The sequence below is a fragment of the Carassius carassius genome, chromosome 22 (genome assembly GCF_963082965.1).
Source record: "Carassius carassius chromosome 22, fCarCar2.1, whole genome shotgun sequence".
NCBI lineage: Eukaryota > Metazoa > Chordata > Actinopteri > Cypriniformes > Cyprinidae > Carassius > Carassius carassius.
In genome coordinates, this window is record NC_081776.1 from 22,520,506 (window position 1) to 22,534,996 (window position 14,491).

At 48.9% G+C, this 14,491-nt stretch overlaps 12 non-coding genes across 12 annotated transcripts; 6 read left to right on the forward strand and 6 right to left on the reverse strand.

The window, feature by feature from the left end:
* Positions 1-1,463: 1,463 nt before the first annotated feature.
* Positions 1,464-1,546, reverse strand: trnal-cag (transfer RNA leucine (anticodon CAG)). Its single transcript has one exon. It is a non-coding gene; the product is annotated as a tRNA-Leu (tRNA).
* Positions 1,547-1,643: 97 nt separating this feature from the next.
* On the forward strand, positions 1,644-1,717 carry trnam-cau (transfer RNA methionine (anticodon CAU)). Its single transcript has one exon. It is a non-coding gene; the product is annotated as a tRNA-Met (tRNA).
* A 1,943-nt stretch (positions 1,718-3,660) lies between these two features.
* trnal-cag (transfer RNA leucine (anticodon CAG)) lies at positions 3,661-3,743 on the reverse strand. Its single transcript has one exon. It is a non-coding gene; the product is annotated as a tRNA-Leu (tRNA).
* Positions 3,744-3,839: 96 nt separating this feature from the next.
* On the forward strand, positions 3,840-3,913 carry trnai-uau (transfer RNA isoleucine (anticodon UAU)). Its single transcript has one exon. It is a non-coding gene; the product is annotated as a tRNA-Ile (tRNA).
* A 1,205-nt stretch (positions 3,914-5,118) lies between these two features.
* trnal-cag (transfer RNA leucine (anticodon CAG)) lies at positions 5,119-5,201 on the reverse strand. The gene has a single exon. It is a non-coding gene; the product is annotated as a tRNA-Leu (tRNA).
* A 783-nt stretch (positions 5,202-5,984) lies between these two features.
* Positions 5,985-6,066, reverse strand: trnal-cag (transfer RNA leucine (anticodon CAG)). Its single transcript is given in 2 exon segments — positions 5,985-6,018; positions 6,029-6,066. It is a non-coding gene; the product is annotated as a tRNA-Leu (tRNA).
* A 96-nt stretch (positions 6,067-6,162) lies between these two features.
* On the forward strand, positions 6,163-6,236 carry trnam-cau (transfer RNA methionine (anticodon CAU)). The gene has a single exon. It is a non-coding gene; the product is annotated as a tRNA-Met (tRNA).
* Positions 6,237-7,413: 1,177 nt separating this feature from the next.
* Positions 7,414-7,496, reverse strand: trnal-uag (transfer RNA leucine (anticodon UAG)). Its single transcript has one exon. It is a non-coding gene; the product is annotated as a tRNA-Leu (tRNA).
* A 96-nt stretch (positions 7,497-7,592) lies between these two features.
* On the forward strand, positions 7,593-7,666 carry trnam-cau (transfer RNA methionine (anticodon CAU)). Its single transcript has one exon. It is a non-coding gene; the product is annotated as a tRNA-Met (tRNA).
* A 2,122-nt stretch (positions 7,667-9,788) lies between these two features.
* On the forward strand, positions 9,789-9,862 carry trnam-cau (transfer RNA methionine (anticodon CAU)). The gene has a single exon. It is a non-coding gene; the product is annotated as a tRNA-Met (tRNA).
* A 1,384-nt stretch (positions 9,863-11,246) lies between these two features.
* On the forward strand, positions 11,247-11,320 carry trnam-cau (transfer RNA methionine (anticodon CAU)). Its single transcript has one exon. It is a non-coding gene; the product is annotated as a tRNA-Met (tRNA).
* A 2,581-nt stretch (positions 11,321-13,901) lies between these two features.
* trnal-cag (transfer RNA leucine (anticodon CAG)) lies at positions 13,902-13,984 on the reverse strand. The gene has a single exon. It is a non-coding gene; the product is annotated as a tRNA-Leu (tRNA).
* Positions 13,985-14,491: the final 507 nt, after the last annotated feature.

Below are 14,491 nucleotides of genomic sequence, written 5' to 3' on the forward strand. Positions count from 1 at the left end.
AGCATCCCTCTCATATTTATGTAAAACATGGTCACATCCTCCTGAGGTTTTGTGAAGTTTCAAAGGCCATATTGCTGCACTGGCCCGGTCCTGCAGATTTGCCTTATACAACGTTCGGAAGATTAGACCCTTCCGATCAGAGCAGGCCACACAACTCCTTGTCCAAGCTCTTTGTTTTCTCCAGACTGGGCTACTGTTATGCTCCCTTGGCGGGTCTTCCGGCACGTACAATCAAGCCTCTGCAACTGATCCAGGATGCAGCAGCGAGAGTGGTCTTCAACGAGCCAAAGAAAGCCCACGTAACACCTCTCTTCATAATTTTGCACTGGCTACCAATAGCTGTTCGCATCAGATTCAAGATACTGATGTTTGCATACAAGATAACCACTGGCTCTGCAGCAATATACCTAAAGTCGCTGGTTCAGACCTATGCTTGCGTTCTGCAAGTGAACGACGCCTCGTCGTTCCATGGACTGAGTTTGACACCCGTGGCTAAGAAAGAAAGAGTGAGGTTCTCTGTCCCCTTCCGTGTGGGTTTCCCTGTGTCTCCTGGGGGCAAAATGCCACAGCTCCTCTTCAGGGCAGGTGAAATGATGTTTTGTGGAAAACTATGAGGTTCCAGGTAAATTCCCTGAATCTCATCCAGCGACATTGCGTGTAGACCCGTGGCATCCTTTCATATACAATGAAGTGAAAATTCTGAATTCATGCTGGCTAACACTGCATGAAGGCAGTAATAGAATCCCTCTCATATTCATGTAACACATGGCCACGTCGTCCTGAGGTTTTGTGAAGTTTCAAAGGCCATATTGCTGCACTGGCCCGGTCCTGCAGATTTGCCTTATACAACGTTCGGAAGATTAGACCCTTCCGATCAGAGCAGGCCACACAACTCCTTGTCCAAGCTCTTTGTTTTCTCCAGACTGGGCTACTGTTATGCTCCCTTGGCGGGTCTTCTGGCACGTACTATCAAGCCTCTGCAACTGATCCAGGATGCAGCAGCGAGAGTGGTCTTCAAGGAGCCAAAGAAAGCCCACGTCACACCTCTCTTCATAATTTTGCACTGGCTACCAATAGCTGTTCGCATCGGATTCAAGATACTGATGTTTGCCTACAAGATAACCACTGGCTCTGCAGCAATATACCTAAAGTCGCTGGTTCAGACCTATGCTTGCGTTCTGTAAGTGAACGACGCCTCGTGGTGCCATCCCAAAGAGGCACAAAATCACTCTCAATAGCCTTTTCCTGGACTGTTCCTAGCTGGTGGATCGGCTTGCCTATCTCAATTCAAGCATCGGAGGCTTTAACCATTTTCAAAAAGTGTCTAAAAACTCATCCTTGTCTTCAACGCCTGCCCAATGAATACTAGCATTTGCCAAATGCTGTGTTTTGTCAAAGTTGACGCCCTGCTGGCTCAACGTAGCAGAAGACTGAAGTCTCTGTCTGCAGCCAAAGGATAGATCTGTCAGAAGTGGGATTTGAACCCACGCCTCCAGGGGAGACTGCGACCTGAACGCAGCCCCTTAGACCGCTCGGCCATCCTGACACCCTTGCTTGGCTAGGGATGGCCTGTTGGAGCCACACCCGAATGCAAGGATCTAGAAGCTACTTATTCTCTGTTTGGGCGCCCCTTCAGCCCACAAGCCTCGTTGGCGCAGTTAGGCAGCGCGTCAGTCTCATAATCTGAAGGTCGTGAGTTCGAGCCTCACACGGGGCAGAGTGGTGCTTTTTTTCTGATCACTGAGAGCGCTTAGACCAGGGGTATCAAACTAAATTCCTTTAGGGCCCGAGCCCTGTAGAGTGTTGTTCCAACCCTTCTCAAACACACAAGGCATGTAGTTTTCAAATGAGCCTGAAGGCCATGATTAGTTGGATCAGGTGTGTTCAATCAGGCTTGAATCTAAACTCTGCAGGTCTCCGGCCTTCCAGGGACTGAGTTTGACACCCGTGGCTTAGAAAGAAAGAGTGAGGTTCTCTGTCCCCTTCCGTGTGGGTTTCCCTGTGTCTCCTGTGGGCAAAAGGCCACAGCTCCTCTTCAGGGCAGGTGAAATGATGTTTTGTGGAAAACTGTGAGGTTCCAGGGAAATTCCCTGAATCTCATCCAGCGACATTGCGTGTAGACCCGTGCCATCCTTTTATATACAATGAAGTGAAAATTCTGCATTCATGCTGGCTAACACTGAATGAAGGCAGTAATAGCATCCCTCTCATATTCATGTAACACATGGCCACATCCTCCTGAGGTTTTGTGAAGTTTCAAAGGCCATATTGCTGCACTGGCCCGGTCCTGCAGATTTGCCTTATATTAAGTTCGGAAGATTAGACCCTTCCGATCAGAGCAGGCCACACAACTCCTTGTCCAAGCTCTTTGTTTTCTCCAGACTGGGCTACTGTTATGCTCCCTTGGCGGGTCTTCCGGCACGTACTATCAAGCCTCTGCAACTGATCCAGGATGCAGCAGCGAGAGTGGTCTTCAACGAGCCAAAGAAAGCCCACGTCACACCTCTCTTCATAATTTTGCACTGGCTACCAATAGCTGTTCGCATCAGATTCAAGATACTGAAGTTTGCCTACAAGATAACCACTGGCTCTGCAGCAATATACCTAAAGTCGCTGGTTCAGACCTATGCTTGCGTTCTGCAAGTGAACGAAGCCTCGTCGTTCCAGGGACTGAGTTTGACGCCCGTGGCTAAGAAAGAAAGAGTGAGGTTCTCTGTCCCCTTCCGTGTGGGTTTCCCTGTGTCTCCTGGGGGCAAAATGCCACAGCTCCTCTTCAGGGCAGGTGAAATGATGTTTTGTGGAAAACTATGAGTTTCCAGGTAAATTCCCTGAATCTCATCCAGCGACATTGCCTGTAGACCCGTGGCATCCTTTCATATACAATGAAGTGAAAATTCTGCATTCATGCTGGCTAACACTGCATGAAGGCAGTAATAGAATCCCTCTCATATTCATGTAACACATGGCCATGTCGTCCTGAGGTTTTGTGAAGTTTCAAAGGTCATATTGCTGCACTGGCCCGGTTCTGCAGATTTGCCTTATACAACGTTCGGAAAATTAGACCCTTCCGATCAGAGCAGGCCACACAACTCCTTGTCCAAGCTCTTTGTTTTCTCCAGACTGGGCTACTTTTATGCTCCCTTGGCGGGTCTTCCGGCACGTACTATCAAGCCTCTGCAACTGATCCAGGATGCAGAAGCGAGAGTGGTCTTCAACGAGCCAAAGAAAGCCCACGACACACCTCTCTTCATAATTTTGCACTGGCTACCAATAGCTGTTCGCATCAGATTCAAGATACTGATGTTTGCCTACAAGATAACCACTGGCTCTGCAGCAATATACCTAAAGTCGCTGGTTCAGACCTATGCTTGCGTTCTGTAAGTGAACGACGCCTCGTGGTGCCATCCCAAAGAGGCACAAAATCACTCTCAAGGACCTTTTCCTGGACTGTTCCTAGCTGGTGGATCGGCTTGCCTATCTCAATTCAAGCATCGGAGGCTTTAACCATTTTCAAAAAGTGTCTAAAAAGTCATCCTTGTCTTCAACGCCTGCCCAATGAATACTAGCATTTGCCAAATGCTGTGTTTTGTCAAAGTTAACGCCCTGCTGGCTCAACGTAGCAGAAGACTGAAGTCTCTGTCTGCAGCCAAAGGATAGATCTGTCAGAAGTGGGATTCGAACCCACGCCTCCAGGAGAGACTGCGACCTGAACGCAGCGCCTTAGACCGCTCGGCCATCCTGACACCCTTGCTTGGTTAGGGATGGCCTGTTGGAGCCACAACTGAATGCAAGGATCTAGAAGCTACTTATTCTCTGTTTGGGCGCCCTTTAGCCCAAAAGCCTCATTGGGGCAGTTAGGCAGCGCGTCAGTCTTATAATCTGAAGGTCGTGAGTTCGAGCCTCACACGGGGCAGAGTGGTGCTTTTTTTATGATCACTGAGAGCGCTTAGACCAGGGGTATCAAACTAAATTCCTTTAGGGCCCGAGCCCTGTAGAGTGTTGTTCCAACCCTTCTCAAACACACAAGGCATGTAGTTTTCAAATGAGCCTGAAGGCCATGATTAGTTGGATCAGGTGTGTTCAATCAGGCTTGAATCTAAACTCTGCAGGTCTCCGGCCTTCCAGGGACTGAGTTTGAAACCCGTGGCTTAGAAAGAAAGAGTGAGGTTCTCTGTCCCCTTCCGTGTGGGTTTCCCTGTGTCTCCTGGGGACAAAAGGCCACAGCTCCTCTTCAGGGCAGGTGAAATGATGTTTTGTGGAAAACTGAGAGGTTCCAGGTAAATTCCCTGAATCTCATCCAGCGACATTGCGTGTAGACCCGTGCCATCCTTTTATATACAATGAAGTGAAAATTCTGCATTCATGCTGACTAACACTGAATGAAGGCAGTAATAGCATCCCTCTCATATTCATGTAACACATGGCCACATCCTTCTGAGGTTTTGTGAAGTTTCAAAGGCCATATTGCTGCACTGGCCCGGTCCTGCGGATTTGCCTTATACAACGTTCGGAAGATTAGACCCTTCCGATCAGAGCAGGCCACACAACTCCTTCTCCAAGCTCTTTGTTTTCTCCAGACTGGGCTACTGTTATGCTCCCTTGGTGGGTCTTCCGGCACGTACTATCAAGCCTCTGCAACTGATCCAGGATGCAGCAGCGAGAGTGGTCTTAAACGAGCCAAAGAAAGCCCACGTTACACCTCTCTTCATAATTTTGCACTGGCTACCAATAGCTGTTCGCATCAGATTCAAGATACTGATGTTTGCCTACAAGATAACCACTGGCTCTGCAGCAATATACCTAAAGTCGCTGGATCAGACCTATGCTTGCGTTCTGCAAGTGAACGACGCCTCGTGGTGCAATCCCAAAAAGGCACAAAATCACTCTCAAGGACCTTTTCCTGGACTGTTCCCAGCTGGTGGATCGGCTTGCCTATCTCAATTCGAACAGCGGAGGCTTTAACCATTTTCAAAAAGTGTCTAAAACCTCATCCTTGTCTTCAACGCCTGCCCAATGAATACTAGCATTTGCCAAATGCTGTGTTTTGTCAAAGTTAACGCCCTGCTGGCTCAACGTAGCAGAAGACTGAAGTCTCTGTCTGCAGCCAAAGGATAGATCTGTCAGAAGTGGGATTCCAACCCACGCCTCCAGGGGAGACTGCGACCTGAACGCAGCGCCTTAGACCGCTCGGCCATCCTGACACCCTTGGTTGACTAGGGATGGCCTGTTGGAGCCACACCTGAATGCACGGATCTAGAAGCTACTTATTCTCTGTTTGGGCGCCCTTCAGCCCTCAAGTCCTGAGCTTTTGTGAAGTTTCAAAGGCCATATTGCTGCACTGGCCCGGTCCTGCAGATTTGCCTTATACAAAGTTTGGAAGATTAGACCCTTCCGATCAGAGCAGGCCACACAACTCCTTGTCCAAGCTCTTTGTTTTCTCCAGACTGGGCTACTGTTATGCTCCCTTGGCGGGTCTTCCGGCACGTACTATCAAGCCTCTGCAACTGATCCAGGATGCAGCAGCGAGAGTGGTCTTCAACGAGCCAAAGAAAACCCACGTCACACCTCTCTTCATAATTTTGCACTGGCTACCAATAGCTGTTCGCATCAGATTCAAGATAATGATGTTTGCCTACAAGATAACCACTGGCTCTGCAGCAATATACCTAAAGTCGCTGGTTCAGACCTATGCTTGCGTTCTGCAAGTGAACGACGCCTCGTGGTGCCATCCCAAAGAGGCACAAAATCACTCTCAAGGACATTTTCCTGGACTGTTCCCAGCTGGTGGATCGGCTTGCCTATCTCAATTCAATCAGCGGAGGCTTTAACCATTTACAAAAAGTGTCTAAAAACTCATCCTTGTCTTCAACGCCTGCCCAATGAATACTAGCATTTGACAAATGCTGTGTTTTGTCAAAGTTAACGCCCTGCTGGCTCAACGTAGCAGAAGACTGAAGTCTCTGTCTGCAGCCAAAGGATAGATCTGTCAGAAGTGGGATTCGAACCCACGCCTCAAGGGGAAATGCGACCTGAACTTGATGCCTTAGACCACTCGGCCATCCTGACACCCTTGCTTGCCTAGGGATGGCCTGTTGGAGCCACACCTGAATGCACGGATCTAGAAGCTACTTATTCTCTGTTTGGGCGACCTTCAGCCCACAAGCCTGGTTGGCGCAGTTAGGCAGTGCGTCAGTCTCATAATCTGAAGGTCGTGAGTTCGAGCCTCACACGGGGCAGAGTAGTGCTTTTTTTCTGATCACTGAGAGTGCTTAGACCAGGGGTATCAAACTAAATTCCTTTAGGGCCCGAGCCCTGTAGAGTGTTGTTCCAACCCTTCTCAAACACACAAGGCATGTAGTTTTCAAATGAGCCTGAAGGCCATGATTAGTTGGATCAGGTGTGTTCAATCAGGCTTGAATCTAAACTCTGCAGGTCTCCGGCCTTCCAGGGACTGAGTTTGACACCCGTGGCTTAGAAAGAAAGAGTGAGGTTCTCTGTCCCCTTCCGTGTGGGTTTCCCTGTGCCTCCTGGGGGCAAAAGGCCACAGCTCCTCTTCAGGGCAGGTGAAATGATGTTTTGTGGAAAACTGTGAGGTTCCAGGTAAATTCCCTGAATCTCATCCAGCGACATTGCGTGTAGACCCGTGCCATCCTTTTATATACAATGAAGTGAAAATTCCGCATTCATGCTGGCTAACACTGAATGAAGGCAGTAATAGCATCCCTCTCATATTCATGTAACACATGGCCACATCCTCCTGAGCTTTTGTGAAGTTTCAAAGGCCATATTGCTGCACTGGCCCGGTCCTGCAGATTTGCCTTATACAAAGTTCGGAAGATTAGACCCTTCCGATCAGAGCAGGCCACACAACTCCTTGTCCAAGCTCTTTCTTTTCTCCAGACTGGGCTACTGTTATGCTCCCTTGGCGGGTCTTCCGGCACGTACTATCAAGCCTCTGCAACTGATCCAGGATGCAGCAGCGAGAGTGGTCTTCAACGAGCCAAAGAAAACCCACGTCACACCTCTCTTCATAATTTTGCACTGGCTACCAATAGCTGTTCGCATCAGATTCAAGATAATGATGTTTGCCTACAAGATAACCACTAGCTCTGCAGCAATATACCTAAAGTCGCTGGTTCAGACCTATGCTTGCGTTCTGCAAGTGAACGACGCCTCGTGGTGCCATCCCAAAGAGGCACAAAATCACTCTCAAGGACATTTTCCTGGTCTGTTCCCAGCTGGTGAAGCAGGCTTTAACCATTTTCAAATAGTGTCTAAAAACTCATCCTTGTCTTCAACGCCTGCCCAATGAATACTAGCATTTGCCAAATGCTGTGTTTTGTCAAAGTTAACATCCTGCTGGCTCAACGTAGCAGAAGACTGAAGTCTCTGTCTGCAGCCAAAGGATAGATCTGTCAGAAGTGGGATTCGAACCCAAGCCTCCAGGGGAGACTGCGACCTAAACGCAGCGACTTAGACCGCTCGGCCATCCTGACACCCTTGATTGGCTAGGGATGGCCTGTTGGAGCCAGACCTGAATGCAAGGATCTAGAAGCTACTTATTCTCTGTTTGGGCGCCCTTTAGCCCACAAGCCTCGTTGGTGCAGTTAGGCAGTGCATCAGTCTCATAATCTGAAGGTCGTGAGTTCGAGCCTCACACGGGGCAGAGTGGTGCTTTTTTTCTGATCACTGAGAGTGCTTAGACCAGGGGTATCAAACTAAATTCCTTTAGGGCCCGAGCCCTGTAGAGTGTTGTTCCAACCCTTCTCAAACACACAAGGCATGTAGTTTTCAAATGAGCCTGAAGGCCATGATTAGTTGGATCAGGTGTGTTCAATCAGGCTTGAATCTAAACTCTGCAGGTCTCCGGCCTTCCAGGGACTGAGTTTGACACCCGTGGCTTAGAAAGAAAGAGTGAGGTTCTCTGTCCCCTTCCGTGTGGGTTTCCCTGTGCCTCCTGGGGGCAAAAGGCCACAGCTCCTCTTCAGGGCAGGTGAAATGATGTTTTGTGGAAAACTGTGAGGTTCCAGGTAAATTCCCTGAATCTCATCCAGCGACATTGCGTGTAGACCCGTGCCATCCTTTTATATACAATGAAGTGAAAATTCTGCATTCATGCTGGCTAACACTGAATGAAGGCAGTAATAGCATACCTCTCATATTCATGTAACACATGGCCACATCCTCCTGAGGTTTTGTGAAGTTTCAAAGGCCATATTGCTGCACTGGCCCGGTCCTGCAGATTTGCCTTATACAACGTTCGGAAGATTAGACCCTTCCGATCAGAGCAGGCCACACAACTCCTTGTCCAAGCTCTTTGTTTTCTCCAGACTGGGCTACTGTTATGCTCCCTTGGCGGGTCTTCCGGCACGTACTATCAAGCCTCTGCAACTGATCCAGGATGCAGCAGCGAGAGTGGTCTTCAACGAGCCAAAGAAAGCCCACGTCACACCTCTCTTCATAAATTTGCACTGGCTACCAATAGCTATTCGCATCAGATTCAAGATACTGATAATTGCCTACAAGATAACCACTGGCTCTGCAGCAATATACCTAAAGTCGCTGGTTCAGACCTATGCTTGCGTTCTGCAAGTGAACGACGCCTCGTCGTTCCAGGGACTGAGTTGGACACCCGTGGCTAAGAAAGAAAGAGTGAGGTTCTCTGTCCCCTTCCGTGTGGGTTTCCCTGTGTCTCCTGGGGGCAAAATGCCACAGCTCCTCTTCAGGGCAGGTGAAATGATGTTTTGTGGAAAACTGTGAGGTTCCAGGTAAATTCCCTGAATCTCATCCAGCGATATTGCGTGTAGACCCGTGCCATCCTTTCATATACAATGAAGTGAAAATTCTGCATTCATGCTGGCTAACACTGCATGAAGGCAGTAATAGAATCTCTCTCATATTCATGTAACACATGGTCACTTCGTCCTGAGGTTTTGTGAAGTTTCAAATGCCATATTGCTGCACTGGCCCGGTCCTGCAGATTTGCCTTATACAACGTTCGGGAGATTAGACCCTTCCGATCAGAGCAGGCCACACAACTCCTTGTCCAAGCTCTTTGTTTTCTCCAGACTGGGCTACTGTTATGCTCCCTTGGCGGGTCTTCCGGCACGTACTATCAAGCCTCTGCAACTGATCCAGGATGCAGCAGCGAGAGTGGTCTTCAACGAGCCAAAGAAAGCCCACGTCACACCTCTCTTCATAATTTTGCACTGGCTACCAATAGCTGTTCGCATCAGATTCAAGATACTGACGTTTGCCTACAAGATAACCACTGGCTCTGCAGCAATATACCTAAAGTCGCTGGTTCAGACCTATGCTTGCGTTCTGCAAGTGAACGACGCCTCGTGGTGCCATCCCAAAGAGGCACAAAATCACTCTCAAGGACATTTTCCTGGACTGTTCCCAGCTGGTGGATCGGCTTGCCTATCTCAATTCAATCAGCGGAGGCTTTAACCATATTCAAAAAGTGTCTAAAAACTCATCCTTGTCTTCATCGCCTGCCCAATGAATACTAGCACTTGCCAAATGCTGTGTTTTGTCAAAGTTAACGCCCTGCTGGCTCAACGTAGCAGAAGACTGAAGTCTCTGTCTGCAGCCAAAGGATAGATCTGTCAGAAGTGTGATTCGAACCCACGCCTCCAGGGGAGACTGCGACCTGAACTCGACGCCTTAGACCGCTCGGCCATCCTGACACCCTTGCTTGGCTAGGGATGGCCTGTTGGAGCCACACCTGAATGCAAGGATCTAGAAGCTACTTATTCTCTGTTTGGGCGCCCTTTATCCCACAAGCCTCGTTGGCGCAGTTAGGCAGCGCGTCAGTCTCATAATCTGAAGGTCGTGAGTTCGAGCCTCACACGGGGCAGATTGGTGCTTTTTTTCTGATCACTGAGAGCGCTTAGACCAGGGGTATCAAACTAAATTCCTTTAGGGCCCGAGCCCTGTAGAGTGTTGTTCCAACCCTTCTCAAACACACAAGGCATGTAGTTTTCAAATGAGCCTGAAGGCCATGATTAGTTGGATCAGGTGTGTTCAATCAAGCTTGAATCTAAACTCTGCAGGTATCCGGCCTTCCAGGGACTGAGTTTGACACCTGTGGCTTAGAAAGAAAGAGTGAGGTTCTCTGTCCCCTTCCGTGTGGGTTTCCCTGTGCCTCCTGGGGGCAAAAGGCCACAGCTCCTCTTCAGGGCAGGTGAAATGATGTTTTGTGGAAAACTGTGAGGTTCCAGGTAAATTCCCTGAATCTTATCCAGCGACATTGCGTATAGACCCGTGCCATCCTTTTATATACAATGAAGTGAAAATTCCGCATTCATGCTGGCTAACACTGAATGAAGGCAGTAATAGCATCCCTCTCATATTCATGTAACACATGGCCACATCCTCCTGAGCTTTTGTGAAGTTTCAAAGGCCATATTGCTGCACTGGCCCGGTCCTTCAGATTTGCCTTATACAAAGTTCGGAAGATTAGACCCTTCCGATCAGAGCAGGCCACACAACTCCTTGTCCAAGCTCTTTGATTTCTCCAGACTGGGCTACTGTTATGCTCCCTTGGCGGGTCTTCCGGCACGTACTATCAAGCCTCTGCAACTGATCCAGGATGCAGCAGCGAGAGTGGTCTTCAACGAGCCAAAGAAAACCCAAGTCACACCTCTCTTCATAATTTTGCACTGGCTACCAATAGCTGTTCGCATCAGATTCAAGATAATGATGTTTGCCTACAAGATAACCACTAGCTCTGCAGCAATATACCTAAAGTCGCTGGTTCAGACCTATGCTTGCATTCTGCAAGTGAACAACGCCTCGTGGTGCCATCCCAAAGAGGCACAAAATCACTCTCAAGGACATTTTCCTGGACTGTTCCCAGCTGGTGCATCGGCTTGCCTATCTCAATTCGAGCAGCGGAGGCTTTAACCATTTTCAAAAAGTGTCTAAAAACTCATCCTTGTCTTCAACGCCTGCCCAATGAATACTAGCATTTGCCAAATGCTGTGTTTTGTCAAAGTTAACGTCCTGCTGGCTCAACGTAGCAGAAGACTGAAGTCTCTGTCTGCAGCCAAAGGATAGATCTGTCAGAAGTGGGATTCGAACCCAAGCCTCCAGGGGAGACTGCAACCTAAACGCAGCGACTTAGACCGCTCGGCCATCCTGACACCCTTGATTGGCTAGAGATGGCCTGTTGGAGCCACACCTGAATGCAAGGATCTAGAAGCTACTTATTCTCTGTTTGGGCGCCCTTTAGCCCACAAGCCTCGTTGGTGCAGTTAGGCAGCGCATCAGTCTCATAATCTGAAGTTTGTGAGTTCGAGCCTCACACGGGGCAGAGTGGTGCTTTTTTTCTGATCACTGAGAGTGCTTAGACCAGGGGTATCAAACTAAATTCCTTTAGGGCCCGAGCCCTGTAGAGTGTTGTTCCAACCCTTCTCAAACACACAAGGCATGTAGTTTTCAAATGAGCCTGAAGGCCATGATTAGTTGGATCAGGTGTGTTCAATCAGGCTTGAATCTAAACTCTGCAGGTATCCGGCCTTCCAGGGACTGAGTTTGACACCCGTGGCTTAGAAAGAAAGAGTGAGGTTCTCTGTCCCCTTCCGTGTGGGTTTCCCTGTGTCTCCTGGGGGGCAAAAGGCCACAGCTCCTCTTCAGGGCAGGTGAAATGATGTTTTGTGGAAAACTGTGGGGTTCCAGGTAAATTCCCTGAATCTCATCCAGCGACCTTGCGTGTAGACCCGTGCCATCCTTTTATATAAAATGAAGTGAAAATTCTGCCTTCATGCTGGCTAACACTGAATGAAGGCAGTAATAGCATCCCTCTCATATTCATGTAACACATGGCCACATCCTCCTGAGGTTTTGTGAAGTTTCAAAGGCCATATTGCTGCACTTTAGCCCACAAGCCTCGTTGGCGCAGTTAGCCAGCGTGTCAGTCACATAATCTGAAGGTCGTGAGTTCCAGCCTCACACGGGGCAGAGTGGTGCTTTTTTTCTGATCGCTTAGACCAGGGGTATCAAACTAAATTTCTTTAGGGCCCGAGCCCTGTAGAGTGTTGTTCCAACCCTTCTCAAACACACAAGGCATGTAGTTTTCAAATGAGCCTGAAGGCCATGATTAGTTGGATCAGGTGTGTTCAATCAGGCTTGAATCTAAACTCTGCAGGTCTCCGGCCTTCCAGGGACTGAGTTTGACACCCGTGGCTTAGAAAGAAAGAGTGAGGTTCTCTGTCCCCTTTCGTGTGGGTTTCCCTGTGTCTCCTCGGGGCAAAAGGCCACAGCTCCTCTTCAGGGCAGGTGAAATGATGTTTTGTTCAAAACTGTTAGGTTCCAGGTAAATTCCCTGAATCTCATCCAGCGGCATTGCGTGTAGACCCGTGCCATCCTTTTGTATACAATTAAGTGAAAATTCTGCATTCATGCTGGCTAACACTGAATGAAGGCAGTAATAGCATCCCTCTCATATTCATGTAACACATGACCACATCCTCCTGAGGTTTTGTGAAGTTTCAAAGGCCATATTGCTGCACTGGCCCGGTCCTGCAGATTTGCCTTATACAACGTTCGGAAGATTAGACCCTTCCGATCAGAGCAGGCCACACAACTCCTTGTCCAAGCTCTTTGTTTTCTCCAGACTGGGCTACTGTTATGCTCCCTTGGCGGGTCTTCCGGCACGTACTATCAAGCCTCTGCAACTGATCCAGGATGCAGCAGCGAGAGTGGTCTTCAACGAGCCAAAGAAAGCCCACTTCACACCTCTCTTCATAATTTTGCACTGGCTACCAATAGCTATTCGCATCAGATTCAAGATACTGATGTTTGCCTACAAGATAACCACTGGCTCTGCAGCAATATACCTAAAGTCGCTGGTTCAGACCTATGCTTGCGTTCTGCAAGTGAACGACGCCTCGTCGTTCCAGGGACTGAGTTGGACACCCGTGGCTAAGAAAGAAAGAGTGAGGTTCTCTGTCCCCTTCCGTGTGGGTTTCCCTGTGTCTCCTGGGGGCAAAATGCCACAGCTCCTCTTCAGGGCAGGTGAAATGATGTTTTGTGGAAAACTGTGAGGTTCCAGGTAAGAACCCTGAATCTCATCCAGCGACATTGTGTGTAGATCCGTGCCATCCTTTCATATACAATGAAGTGAAAATTCTGCATTTATGCTGGCTAACACTGCATGAAGGCAGTAATAGAATCCCTCTCATATTCATGTAACACATGGCCACGTCGTCCTGAGGTTTTGTGAAGTTTCAAAGGCCATATTGCTGCACTGCCCCGGTCCTGCAGATTTGCCTTATACAACGTTCGGGAGATTAGACCCTTCCGATCAGAGCAGGCCACACAACTCCTTGTCCAAACTCTTTGTTTTCTCCAGACTGGGCTACTGTTATGCTCCCTTGGCGGGTCTTCCGGCACGTACTATCAAGCCTCTGCAACTGATCCAGGATGCAGCAGCGAGAGTGGTCTTCAACGAGCCAAAGAAAGCCCACGTCACACCTCTCTTCATAATTTTGCACTGGCTACCAATAGCTGTTCGCGTCAGATTCAAGATACTGATGTTTGCCTACAAGATAACCACTGGCTCTGCAGCAATATACCTAAAGTCGCTGGTTCAGACCTATGCTTGCGTTCTGCAAGTGAACGACGCCTCGTGGTGCCATCCCAAAGAGGCACAAAATCACTCTCAAGGACCTTTTCCTGGACTGTTCCCAGCTGGTGCATCGGCTTGCCTATCTCAATTCGAGCAGCGGAGGCTTTAACCATTTTCAAAAAGTGTCTAAAAACTCATCCTTGTCTTCAACGCCTGCCCAATGAATACTAGCATTTGCCAAATGCTGTGTTTTGTCAAAGTTAACGTCCTGCTGGCTCAACGTAGCAGAAGACTGAAGTCTCTGTCTGCAGCCAAAGGATAGATCTGTCAGAAGTGGGATTCGAACCCACGCCTCCAGGGGAGACTGCGACCTGAACGCAGCGCCTTAGACCGCTCGGCCATCCAGACACACTTGGTTGGCTAGGGATGGCCTGTTGGAGCCACACCTGAATGCACGGATCTAGAAGCTACTTATTCTCTGTTTGGGCGCCCCTCAGCGCACAAGTCTCGTTGGCGGAGTTAGGCAGCGCGTCAGTCTCATAATCTGAAGGTTGTGAGTTCGAGCCTCACACGGGGCAGAGTGGTGCTTTTTTTTCTGATCACTGAGAGCGCTTAGACCAGGGGTATCAAACTAAATTCCTTTAAGGCCCGAGCCCTGTAGAGTGTTATTCCAAACCATCTCAAACACACAAGGCATGTAGTTTTAAAATGAGCCTGAAGGCCATGATTAGTTGGATAAGGTGTGTTCAATCAAGCTTGAATCTAAACTCTGCAGGTCTCCGGCCTTCCAGGGACTGAGTTTGACACCCGTGGCTTAGAAAGAAAGAGTGAGGTTCTCTGTCCCCTTCCGTGTGGGTTTCCCTGTGTCTCCTGGGGGGCAAAAGGCCACAGCTCCTCTTCAGGGCAGGTGAAATG